General features: G+C 40.5%; 1 protein-coding gene across 11 annotated transcripts in view; it reads right to left on the bottom strand.

The window, feature by feature from the left end:
- The window catches only part of PDS5B (PDS5 cohesin associated factor B), a 208,342-nt gene that overhangs the window by 137,047 nt on the left and 57,670 nt on the right, over positions 1-13,625 (bottom strand). The gene's annotated exons all lie outside the window — the stretch shown is intronic.

Raw genomic sequence — 13,625 nt, 5'->3', positions numbered from 1 at the left:
AACCCTGAAAAATCTAAAGTTAGTTTTGGTAATCTTACGGAAAAAGGAAGAAAAATTCCTATGAAGGTGGAATGTCAAATAAGAGACCCTTCTAATATTAACATAGAATCCTATCCCAAACCCGAGAAAGATAACACTTGCAAAGGAAAAGAGTTAAACAAAGGGTTAACATGTGTCCACGTCCCCATTACAATCCACAAGGGACAGCAGACAAGGCTGTCGTGGTACTAAGTAATAGCAGATACAAGAGAGGAACAGCTTATTAGTTTTGGCCCTAAGCCTACACATTTGCTGAGGTTCACATTGCCTAAGTAGTCCAGAGAACAGAAACTCACAAACTCAGTGACCTCCAACTAGGAGCACCCCAAGCGCCCAAAATAAGTAAATTCGAGTCCTCCTGAAGGAGAGCACCTTCATTCCACACCTCAAAGAATCCCTATATGATGTTTCTAGGGTAATAAGCATTATCAAGTCAAAAATAATCAAGCACCTAATGAAACAAGGCACTATAAGTAAGAACCAGCAGAAATCAGACCTGCATGAACAGACCCAGGAAGACTTCCAACATTACAATTACCAAACAGAATATAAAACCACCATACAGCTGGCCAACATGGATCTGAACTGCATGGGTCCACTTAGACGGAGAGCTTTTTCAGTAAGTACTACATTACTACACTGTTGTTGGTTGAATCTGCCAATACAGAACCATGAATACAGAGGGTCAGCTATAAAGTTAGGAGAGAAGCTGGAACCTGGGACTCTTTGCTTCAGTGCTTGCACCTGAACAAACGTCTTCTCAAGCCACAAAATACAAAGAAAGTATAAAGGACCAAAAATAACTCTGTGCATGCGTAGCTGGGGCAAATTATGGACAACAAGATACAAAAAGACTGAAAAAACTAACTCCTACTTTGAAAAACTGAGATCAAAAACAGGGTGTCGGGAACAAAAGCAGGGCACTATACATGCCCCCCTGCACACAACACCGCCAAAGGGGTAGGCAAACCCCTGATCCTGCCCCTACCTTCACTGCAGATAAGCAACCAGCACACCCTCCACCAGGAACAGGCAAATAAGAACCTGTTGTTTGTTTTTGTTCCTCCCTGCTGCAGCAGAGGCCCCAATAAAGCTTTGCCTGAACATCTTGCAAGGCCTTTTATTAAAGAGGCCGGGAGTCCTGGACAGTAACAGTTATACATGGGTTCTGAATTGTGATGGGGGTGGGAGGGGTTGTCAGCACTCCATACCTCTGTGCTGTTCAAGGGTCAAATGTATTTATAATTTTAAAGAAATAAAAGTGTCTAATAATATTTAAGGAATAAAAAACTATAAAATGTAAACTAGAAGATCTGAACAAAAAAGACGTTCTGAAAATGAAAAATTGTAACAGTTCCCCTTGTGGCTCAGTGGGTTACGAACCCGACTAGTATCCATGAGGATTCGGGTTCAATCCCTGGCCTCACTCAGTGGGTTAAGGATCTGGTGTAGCCGTGAGCTGCGGTGTAGGTCACAGGCGCAGCTCAGAACCCGATTCTCTGTGGCTATGGCACAGGTTGGCAGCTGCAGCTCCAATTTGACCCCTAGCCAGGGAACTTCCATATGCCACAGGTATGGAGGGAAAGGAGGGAGGGAGGAAGAAAACAAAACTGAAAATAGGAGTTCCTGTCGTGGCACAGTGCAAACAAATCCAAATAGGAGCCATGAGGTTTCGGGTTCGATCCCCGGCCTTGCTCAGTGGGTTAAGGATCCAGCATTGCTGTGAGCTGTGGTGTACGTAGCAGACGCGACTCAGATCTGGCATTGCTGTGGCTGTGGTGTAGGCTGGCAGCTGTAGCTCTGACTGGACCTCTGTTCTGGGAACTCCCATATACCACAGGTGGGGCCCTAAAAAGCAAAACAAAACAAAAAAACAAACAAAAACCAGAAAAAAAACCCTGAAAATAAAAACTCAGTGGGTAAGCTTATTAGCAGATTAAGAAAAGCTATTAGAATTAGTGAACTAGAAGAAAGGTCAGAAGAAATATTAAGTACAGAACACCTATATAAAGTGGAATCACTCTGCTGTACAGATGTTAAAATTGTGTTCAACTATACTTCAATAAATTAAAAAAAATATGAAACAGAGAAACATAAAAATGGGATCTACAGAAAAAAAAGAGTAATTTAACTTATCCATGGAAGGAGTACCAGGAGAGAAATACGGCACATGCCCCTCTAGGAGGAGAATATGAGAAACACCGATTCATAAATTCAAGAAGCCAAATAGAATTAAGTTCAAAATAATAATTCCTAACAATAATAATAATTCCAGAAAACAAAAACCTTAAAGCAGGAGTTCTTGTCATGGCTCAGTGAAAACGAATCTGACTAGCATCCATAAGGACTCAGGTTCAATCCCTGGCCTCGCTCGGTGGGTAAAGGATCCGCGTTGCCGTGAGCTGTGGTGTAGGTCACAGACGCAGCTTGGATCTGGCATTGCTAGGGCTATGGCATAGGCCAGTGGCTACAGCTCCAATCCGACACCTAGCCTGGGAACCTTCATATGCCTCGGGTGCAGCCCTAAAAAGACCAAAAAAGAAAGAAAAAAGAAAAAAAAATTAGAGTAGTCATATTACCTTGAAAGTAACATAAGTAAACTAGTAAGTGACTTTTCAACAGCGAAATGTAATCCACAATGTAGTTAAAGAATAGAACTGCAAAGGTGAAGTTTACATCAAAGGAATATGGTTTTGTGTGTGTGTTTTAATGGCCATCAGGGTGGGGTGGCATATTGGCATATTCCTGGGCTAGGGACCGAATCCAAGCTGCAGCTGCATCAAACAACACTAGATCCTCTAATCCACCACTCCAGGCGAGGGATCAAATCTGTGCCTCTGCAATGACCCAAGCCACTGTATTCAGAGTCTTAACCTACTGTGCCACAGCAAGAACTACAGGAATATCATTTTAAGAAGAGAGTGAAATAAGAACAAATTCTCCAAACAAAAACTGAAATCCATAATAAGTTAATATATATATATACAGCACTTAGAACAATGTTCAACATACATTAGTTTTTTTTTGGGGGGGGGAGCCCCACCCATGGCATGTGGATCTACTAGGTCAGGGGCTGAACCTGCACTAGAGCAGTGGCATGAGCTAATTCAGTGACAATGCCAGATCCTTAACTCACTATACCACAAGGGAGCTCCCATTATAATATGGTATACATGATCAGATTAAAAGATCATTAACAAAAAGCTTTTAAGATAAATATAAATTAATGAACATAAATAAGCAGGCCCCAGGATCCACTCCTTCGTAATTACTCATCAGAAACATACATGCATCCAGTACCGGACATACAAAAATGTTCACAGCAATACCATTCATGCTACTCAGAAAACACAAATGCCTAACAACAGGAGAATGAATAGATACACTGTAGTATAGTCATACAATGGAATACAATAATTATGACAGTGAACAAGCTACTGCTTCACACAATATAGAGTAACATTAAAAAGAAAGTTATGTGGAGCTCCTATTGTGACTCAGTGGGTTAAGGATCCAACATTGTCTCTGTGAGATTGCAGGTTTGATCCCTGGCCTCACTCAGTAGGTTAAGAATCCGGTGTTGGAGTTCCCGTCGTGGCGCAGTGGTTAACAAATCCGACTAGGAACCATGAGGTTGCGGGTTCCATCCCTGGCCTTGCTCAGTGGGTTAAGGATCCGCGTTGCGTGAGCTGTGAGGAGACACGGCTGGATCCCCGTTGCTGTGGCTCTGGCGTAGGCTGGTGGCTACAGCTCCGATTCGACCCCTAGCCTGGGAACCTCCATATGCCATGGGAGCGGCCCAAGAAATAGAAAAAAAAAAAAAAAAAAAAAGAATCCAGTGTTGCCACAAGCTGCAGAGTAGGTCGAAGACGTGGCTTGCATCCAGTGTTACCGGATGCAACTTTTAGGAGAAAATCTTCACTACTGAAGTTAGTCCAAGAGTTTTTATTTTTTTTATTTTTTTTATTTTTTGTCTTTTGTCTTTTTGTCTTTTTTGTTGTTGTTGCTATTTCTTGGGCCGCTCCTGCGGCATATGGAGGTTCCCAGGCTAGGGGTTGAATCGGAGCTGTAGCCACCGGCCTACGCCAGAGCCACAGCAACGCGGGATCCGAGCCGTGTCTGCAACCTACACCACAGCTCACGCAACGCCGGATCGTTAACCCACTGAGCAAGGGCAGGGACTGAACCCGCAACCTCATGGTTCCTAGTCGGATTCGTTAACCACTGCGCCACAACGGGAACTCCAGTCCAAGAGTTTTTAGAAATGACACCAAAAGCAAGATCCACAAAAGAAAAACTGATATATTCGATTTAAAAAACTACAGTGAGACACCTCACGCCAATCAGAATGGCCATCATTAATAAGTCTATAAATAACAAATGTTAGAGAGGATGTAGAGAAAAGGGAACCCTCTTACACTGTTTGTTGGTAGGAATATAAGTTTCTACAACCACTGTGGAAAACAGTAGGCAAGTTTCTCATAATACGAAATACAGAACCAGCATATGATCCATCAATCCCTCTCCTGGGCATATTCCCAGACAAAACTACAATGCAAAAAGATACATGCACCCATATGCTCACAGTAGCACTATTCATAATATCCAAGACATGGAAACAACCTAAATGTCCATTGACAGATAAATGGTTTAAGAAGATGTGGTACATGTATATAATGGAACACTACTCAGCCATAAAAAAGAATAAAACAATGCCATTCACTGCGACATGGATGCAACTAGAGATTCTCCTACAAAGTGACATTAGTTAGAAAGAGAAAGACAAATATCATATGATATCACTTATATGTAGAATCTAAAATATGGCACAAATGAACCTATCTACAAAACAGAAACAGACTCACAAACATAGAAAACAGGTTGCTGGGGCCGGGGTGGGGGGGTGGTGGCAGTGAGACAGACTAGGAGTTTGGGGTTAGTAGATGCAAACTATTGCCTTTGGAATGGATAAGCAATGAGGTCCTACTGTGTAACACCAAAGACTATATCCCATCTCTTGGGATAGACCATGATGGAAGATAAGAAAGGGAATGTATATGACTGCATCACTTTTCTATACAGCAGAAATTGACAACACTGTAAATCAATTATACTATAAAATTTTTTAAAAATAAGATGGGCAAAAAACATGAAGAGACATCTGAATAGGATATATATGGCAAATAAACACATGAAAAGATGTTCAACATCATTAATTATTAGAGAAATGCAAATTAAAACCATGAGGTATCATTATATACTATTATAACAGGTAAAATAAAAAACAGTGGTAACATCAAATATAGGCAAGGATGCAAGGAAACTGTCTCTGTAACAAGTTGCTGGTAGAAATGTAAATAGTACAACCACAAACGAAAACAATCTGGCAGATTTTCATACAACTAAACACGCCCTTACCATATAAACCAGAATTTTGCTCTCTTGGGCTTTATCCCAGAGTAACAAAAGAATCTGTACAAGAAGGTTTTTTTTTTTTTCCTATCAGTATTCTTATAGATTTCTGTTTTTTGAAAATCAGGCTTTTTATTTTTTTTTTTTTTTTTATTTTTTTTTGTCTTTTTGCCATTTCTTGGGCCGCTCCCTCGGCATATGGAGGTTCCCAGGCTAGGGGTCGAATCGGAGCTGTAGCCACCAGCCTACGCCAGAGCCACAGCAACGCGGGATCCGAGCCGCGTCTGCTCACAGCTCACAGCAACGCTGGATCCTTAACCCACTGAGCAAGGGCAGGGATCGAACCCGCAACCTCATGGTTCCTAGTCGGATTTGTTAACCACTGCACCATGACGGGAACTCCTGTACAAGAAGTTTATAACAGTTTTGTTCATACACCTCAAAACTAGAAGCAACAAAAATGCCCAATCAACATGTGAAAGGTTAAAAAAACTCAGGCCCACCTAGTGAAATACTACTCAGCAATAAAAACTATTTTACTAATATATGCAATAACTTATGGTCACTATATTATTGAAAGAGCCAATCTCAAAAGGTTACATTCTGTTATGGTGCCATTTATTTAACATCCTCGAACATGACGAAACCATAGATATGGAGAACAAATTAGTGGTTTCCAGGGAACACGGATGAGCATAAGCATAGCACAAGGGATTTCCTTTAGAGTTATGTATGTTGATCGTGGCAGTGGTGAAATCAATCTATATATGGGATCAAACTACAAAGAACTACACACACATACAAAGAGAGAGAGAGAATGAGAGAGAGAGAGAATGGGCAAAAACTTGAGTAAAGTGAGTCTGAAATATAATCAACAACACCATGCACTGTTAATTCCCTAATTTGATATTGTGCTACAAGTTACATAAGATGCCACCTCTGGCCCAAGATGGATGAAGGGTTCACAAGAGTGTGTACTATTTTTGTAACTTTATGTCCATAATTATTTCGAATACAAAAGTTTTAAAATCAAAACAATTATTTTATATTACAGCAACCAAAAGCTTTATTTATTTACTTAATTTGGGTCTATGCTCCTAGCATGTATAAGTTCCCAGGGCAGGGACTGAACTTGCATCCCAGCAGTGACATATGCCACAGCAGTGATGCTGAGTTCTTAACCACCAGGCCGTAAGGGAACTCCCAAGAATTTTTAAAATATAATTTACATTGAAAAGTATAAACTAAGAATTAATTTAATAAAAATGTATTTTACAGAGAAAAATCATGAAGTTTTATTGATAGAAATGAAAGAAAATATAAAGACAGACATCTTGTTCACAGATTAAAAGTCTCAAATACTATAAAGAGCAAATCTTCTCACACTGATTATGCAGTCAATACAGTCGCAATCAATGACAAAACACTGTAAACCAACTATAACAGAAAAAATAAAAATCATAAAAAAAAAATACAGTCCCAATCAAGACCAGATTCTGATTTTGAAAGAAACATGACCAGAGTTCTCTTGGGGCACAGCAGGTTAAGCATCCAGCATTGTCACTGCAGCAGCCCAGGTCACTGTTATGGCGTGGGTCTGATCCCTGATCCAGGAACTTTCATGTGCCGTGGGCACAGCCAAAAAGAAAGGAAGAAAGGAAGGAAGGAAGAGACGGAGGGAGGAAGGAAAAAAGAAAGGGAGAAAGAAAGATGACCAATTTATTTTTAAATTTATATGTAAATTCAGAAGGCCAAGAATAGCAAGATATTTAAGAAAAACACAGTGAATAGACTTTTATACCAGACATTGAAATCCTTCACAAAGCTAAAGTAATTTTTTTATTTTGTTTTTCTTTTTATGGCTGCACCTGCAGCACATGGAAGTTCCCAGGCTAGGGGTCAAATCAGAGCTTCAACTGAAGTCTATGCCACAGCCACAGCAACACTGGATACAAGCCACATCTGTGACTTAGGCTAGCTACAGCTTGCAGAAACACTGGATCCTTAACCCACTCAGCAAGGCCAGGAATCAAACCTACATCCTCACAGAGACAACATCAGGTCCCTAACTCCCTAAGCCACAACAGGAACTCCCATGCTAAAGTAATTTGGATGGTGTGGTATTGGAGCAAAAAAAGATCAATGAGAAATACTAGCCTATGGAGTTCCTGTCGTGGCACACCGGAAATGAATCTGACTAGGAACCATGAGGTTGCAGGTTCGATCCCTGGCCTTGCTCAGTGGGTTAAGGCTTCAGCAGTGAACTGTGGTCTAGGTCACAGACTCGGCTCAGATCTGGTGTTGCTGTGGCTCTGGCGTAGGCTGGCAGCAACAGCTCCGATAAGACCCCTAGCTTGGAACTTCCATATGCCGTGGATGTGGCCCTGGAAGGAAGGAAGGAAGGAAGGCAGGCAGGCAGGCAGACAGACAGAAAGAAAGAAAGAAAGAAGACAGAGAAGACAGACAGACAGAAGAAAGAAAGAAGGAAAGACAGACAAAGACAGAAAGACAGAGAGACAGACAGAAAGACACAGACAGAAAGAAAGACAGAAAGACAGACAGACAGACAGACAGACTAGCCTAGAAAAAACAGACCCACACAACATGAAACTTAATACATGAAAACAGTGGCAGGGCACATCAGAAAGAAGAACAGAGAACACAGTAAGTTCTGAGTATCACTTAATATTTTAACAATCCAAGAACAATCCATGAAACCAATCCATGAACACTGGATGTCTTTCCATTTATTTGTGTCTTCTTTCATTTATTTCATTAACTCATTGTGTTTACAGTATGTCAGTCTTCTACCTCCTTGCTAAAGTTTATTCCTAAGTAATTTTTTTTCTTTTTAGGGCTACACCTGTGGCATATGGAGGTTCCCAGGCTAAGGGTCGAATTGGAGCTACAGCTGCTGGCCTGTGCCACAGCCACAGCAATGTAGGATCTGAGTTGCGTCTTCGATTTACACCACAGCTCACTGCAACACCGGATCCTTAACCCACTGAGCGAGGCCAGGGATCAAACCCACAACCTCATGGTACCTAGTCGGATTTGTTTCCACTGAGCCACAACAGGAACTGAGTTTTTTTTTTTTACTAGAGTCTTCAGGGTTTTCTACATATAAGATCATGTCATCTGCAAACAGATAATTTTACTTCTCCCTTTACAACCAGGATGCCCATTACAGTTGGCCCTTCACATCTGCAAGTTCCACATCCTCAGAATCAACCAACCACAGATCAAAATACTCACCAAGACATTCCAAAAAGTTCCAAATGGCAAAATTTGAATTTGCTGCACACAGACAACTATTTACATTGCATTTATGTTGTATTAGGTATTATAAGTAACCTAAAGATGATTTAAAGTATATAAGAAGATGTGCATAGGTTATATGCAAATACTACACTTTTACACAAGGGACTTGAGCATCCTTGGATTTTGGCATTCTTTGGGGATCTGAGAACCAATCCCTGACAGATACTGTACTATAGTGGACAGACGTGTCAGGAGTGGACATCTTTGTCTTGTTCCTGATCTAAGAGGAAAACTTTTCCATTATTCACTACTGAGAAATACAAATCAAAACCACAATGAGGTATCACACTTCACACCTGTTAGGAGAACATTATCAAAAAACAAAAGAAAAAAGTGTTGGCAAGGATGTGGAAAGATGGGAATCCCTGTACACTGTTGGTGAGAATGTAAAATGACGCAACTGCTATGGAAAAACAGTGTGGAGGTTTCTCAAAAAATTAAAAGTAGAACTATCATATGATCCACCAATCCAAATTCAGAGAGATATCTGAAAGAATAGAAATCAGGATCTCTAAGAGATATCTGCTCACGCATGTTCACGGCAACATTATTCACAAGAGCCAAAACATGGAAACAACCTAAATGGTCAACAGATGAATGAATAAAGAAAAAGTGATATATACCTACAATGGAATATTATTCAGCCTTTAAAAAGAACAGCTGAATAATATTTGCCATTTACCCAACATGGATGGACCTGGAAGGCATTATGCTGAGTGAAATAAGCCAGACAAAGGACAAATACTTCCTGTTTTCACTTATATTAGGTATCTAAAATAGTCAAACTCAGGAGTTCCCATTATGCCTCAGCAGTAATGAACCCAACTAGTATCCATGAGGACACGGATTTAATCCCTGGCCTTGCTTGGTGGGTTAAGGATCTGGTGTCGCCGTGAGCTGTGGCATAGGTCTCAGACACGGCTCGGATCCCACGTTGCTGTGGCTGTGGCGTAGGCTGGCAGCTGGAGGGCCAATTCAACTCCTAGCCTGGGAACCTCATATGCTGCAGGTGTGGCCCTAAAAAGCAAAAAAATAAACAAATAAAATAGTTAAATTTATAGAAGCAGAAAGTAGAACAGCGGTTACCTGGAGACGGGAAGAAAGGAAAACAGGGACTTGTTATTCAATGCGTTAAGTTATAGTTATGCAAGATTATTCAGATCGAGGGATGTGCTGTACAGCATGGTGCCCATAAACATATATATGCAAGGGGTTTTGTCTATCAGTTATACTTCAATAAAGCTGAAAAGGACATGGCAGGGGAGTAGAGAAGAGGGAGAAGAATAGAGGGGAGAGGAGAGGGGAGAAAAGACCAAAAAAAAAAAAAGAAAAAAGAAATGGTCCAGAGAGCTAGATAGATGTGGAGATCCTCAGTGAAAGATAAAACCAGGGGCACAGATGAAAGCATTCAGAAAGACTATATAAGTGAGAAGAGTGGTAGGCCAAGAAAGAGATGAAAGAAGACCCTTCTCTGAAATGGGAAGAGGAAAAAGAGCTTGCAAAGGAATCTGAGAATGATCAAATAGGTGAGGAGGACCCAGAAGGAAGCCATGTTAGAAAGTAAGGGGTACATTATATCAAGTTGCAAGAACGGAAGTGACCAACGGTACTGGATGCTACAGAGGGCTCAAGATGAAAAGTTAAAAATAGTTCAATGATGGATCAGCATGAGGGATCTTACTGCACTGATAAAACTGGATTATGCTGATGGTTGTACAGCTCAGTAAATTTACTGAAAAACCACTCAATTGTACACTTGAAATAAGTCAATTTTATTCATTTTATGGTATGTTAACTATTCCTCAATAAAGTTGTTTACATTTTAAAGTTCTGAAAATCTTTCACACCTATATAAAAAAAAGACACTGTATCCATATTTCACACACCATATGCAAAGGGAATTCCAGGTCGATTAATGATCTAAATATTGAAGCAAAATGTAAAAGCTTTTAGAATATAACAACTTCATGGGCTCAGGTTAGGAAAAGCATGAATCAAGCTTAGCTGTCTTGAATAAAGAAGGTATTCAGCAAATGCCTACAACAAATCATTCCACAGATAGGTGAATAATGTGACAGGATTCTCAGTATTCCACAGAACTTGGAGTAGAATAAAGCCTCTCTTCCTTGCCTCAACAGAAACAAAAGCTGGGAATTCCTACAGTGGCTCAGCGGTTAACGAGCCCAACTAGCATCCATAAGGTCATGGGTTCAATCCCTGGCCTTGATCAGTGGGTTAAGGATCTGGCGTTGACGAGAGCTGTGGTGTAGGTCACAGACATGGCTCGGATCCTGCGTGGCTATGGCTGTGGTGTAGGCTGGCAGCTACAGCTCTGATTGGACCCCTGGCCTGGGAACCTCCGTATATCTCAGGTGCAGGCCTAAAAAGACCAAAAAAAAAAAGAGCTTCATCATTTTTAACAGATTGTGACCACAGACTGCAGCTACATAATGTAGACATGGTACCTTTGCAGAATATACTCATCTGTATAGTCAAAAGTTTATTAAGTGCCTGTGACTTGCATGACTTTTTAACAACAACTATAAGGCAAAATGAATTAAGATAGGTCTCAAAGTCTACAAAAGAAACAAATTCCCCCTGAATAATTAAATAACAATAAATTCTAAAGTTATCCTAAACAGAAATAACAAACAATCTTGAAAAAAATAAGACTGAAAGAAAGTCCACTTCCATAAGTAGATGGGGGTGAAGTGGTAATTATATACAGAACAAAAAGAGAAAACAATTTAAATCAATCTCAGAGGAGTTCCTGCCATGGCTAGGCAGTTAATGAACCCGACTAGTGTCCATGAGGACACTGGTTTGATCCCCGGCCTTGCTCAGTGGGTTAAGGATCCTGTGTCGCACTGAGCTGTGTGGTGTGGTGTACTCAGATCCCGCACTGCAACCCCTAGCCTGGGAACCTCCATAACCCGCAGGTGCAGACCCAAAAAGACAATCAATCAATAACTCAGAGGATAAAACTCAGAATTTGCTACTGGTCTAAAACTGAGATTGAAGGAAAAAGTGAAAGGAAGTAAATAAAGGGAGCTAAGAAGGAGAAGATAGAGCCAACAAAGAAGCAGGCTAACTCAGTTTGTACTTCTGTTTTATAAGCAATACCATATTGTAAGCAGAAGTTTGAAATAGTGCTGTGAATACACACAGGCTGTTTCCACTAGCCCATGTCCATAAGCAAACTCCATGTACCTTAAAATTTCAAGCCTATGTTTAAACTTTCCCTGACCTCTCTAGGCAGAGTGAGGCTCTCCCCCTAAAGCTAGGCAAATTCTGGACATATCATAATTAGCATTTATCACATCATATTTCATGAACTTATTTCCATGTCTGCTTCTCCTACTAGACAGTAAGCTCTTTAAGAAAAGGATAGTATATATTATTTCAGGCATCCTTTCAGAACCTAGAACAAAGTAGGTGCTCAGGAAATACTTGCTGAATAAATGAACAATTTTAAGAAATGGTGGCTACAACAGGCAGTACAGACAAGACAGTGGAGAAATAAAATACAGTAAAACCAATGAGGAAACTACTACAAAATTCCAGGTAAGAACTAATAAGGAGCAGACTGAAGGCAATGACTGGAAAATAAGAAAACCGATGCAGGAAGTTCCCATGTGGTGCAGAGGGTTAAGGATCCCGCGTTGCAGCTGTGGCTCAGGTTCAACCCCTGGCCTGGGAACTTCCACATGCCACAGGGGATGCCAAAAAAAGAAAACTGAAACAAAGACTACAGGATGATTATTTGAGAGAAGTAGAAGATGATTACAAGATTCTTGGAGTTCCCGTCGTGGTTCAGTGGTTAACGAATCCGACTAGGAATGATGAGGTTGCAGGTTCCATCCCTGGCCTTGCCAGTGGTTAAGGATCCGCCATTGCCATGAGCTGTGGTGTAGGTTGCAGATGCGGCTCAGATCCCGCGTTGCTGTGGCTCTAGCGTAGGCCGGTGGCTACAGCTCCAATTAGACCCCTAGCCTGGGAACCTCCATATGCCGTAGGTTAAGACCTAGAAAAGACAAAAGAAAAAAAAGATCTGAAGCCTTGTTCCTGGAAAGTCAATTACTTAAATATTTACTGAGAATTTACCTAGTATGATATAGTATTCTAGGCACTAGGAATCCAAAGATAAGAAAAATATACAAAATATCTGTCCTCATAATAACAGAGGGAAAAAACAGAGATTAATTTGGAATAACTTAACTTTGGAAAAATTAAGTTTGGAATAGAAGGCAACTGGAGGTATTATGGCCGAAGTTCTAGAAAGAAGTCAAGGCCAGAGAATATCTGAGCACCATGTATAGATCATGCTTTACGGGTTTACAAAATCAATAAAGAAAGTGTGTAGGGTGAGTTAGGATATCAAGACTCAACTCTGAACTCTGAGAAATATCTGTATTAGTATGGCAGCAGGAGGGAATCAGGAAAGAAAACAGAAGCAGGTCAACAAAGGGAAAAAATATATATATTTTTTTAACTAGAAAAAAATGTCTAAAGATGAAGGGGTTACATATTGTGCTAGTTACTTTAGAAGTGCACAACACTGGTACAAAATGGCCTCAGGAAATACTCCCCTGGATTTGACACAATGATCTTTCAGAAAGACATTCTGGAGAATAACAGGAATGAACACAAAATTATAAGGTAAGAGAAAAAAGGTGGAAAGGAGACAGAGAAGAAAGGGAGCAATGTAGAGGAAGAAAGGAAGGGTACAAGAAAAAAAGAGTATCTTCGATTGTTAGCAGTGGTTCTAGAAAGATATACTGATATATAGCTGCTCCTCTGAGGTTAAACAGTGTCAAAGAAATTATTTGACATTTATCTTTGTAAAATTTCAA

This window comes from Sus scrofa, chromosome 11 (assembly GCF_000003025.6).
Source record: "Sus scrofa isolate TJ Tabasco breed Duroc chromosome 11, Sscrofa11.1, whole genome shotgun sequence".
NCBI lineage: Eukaryota > Metazoa > Chordata > Mammalia > Artiodactyla > Suidae > Sus > Sus scrofa.
Note: the sequence above shows the minus strand (reverse complement) of the source record. Positions and strands in the feature narration are given on the sequence as shown.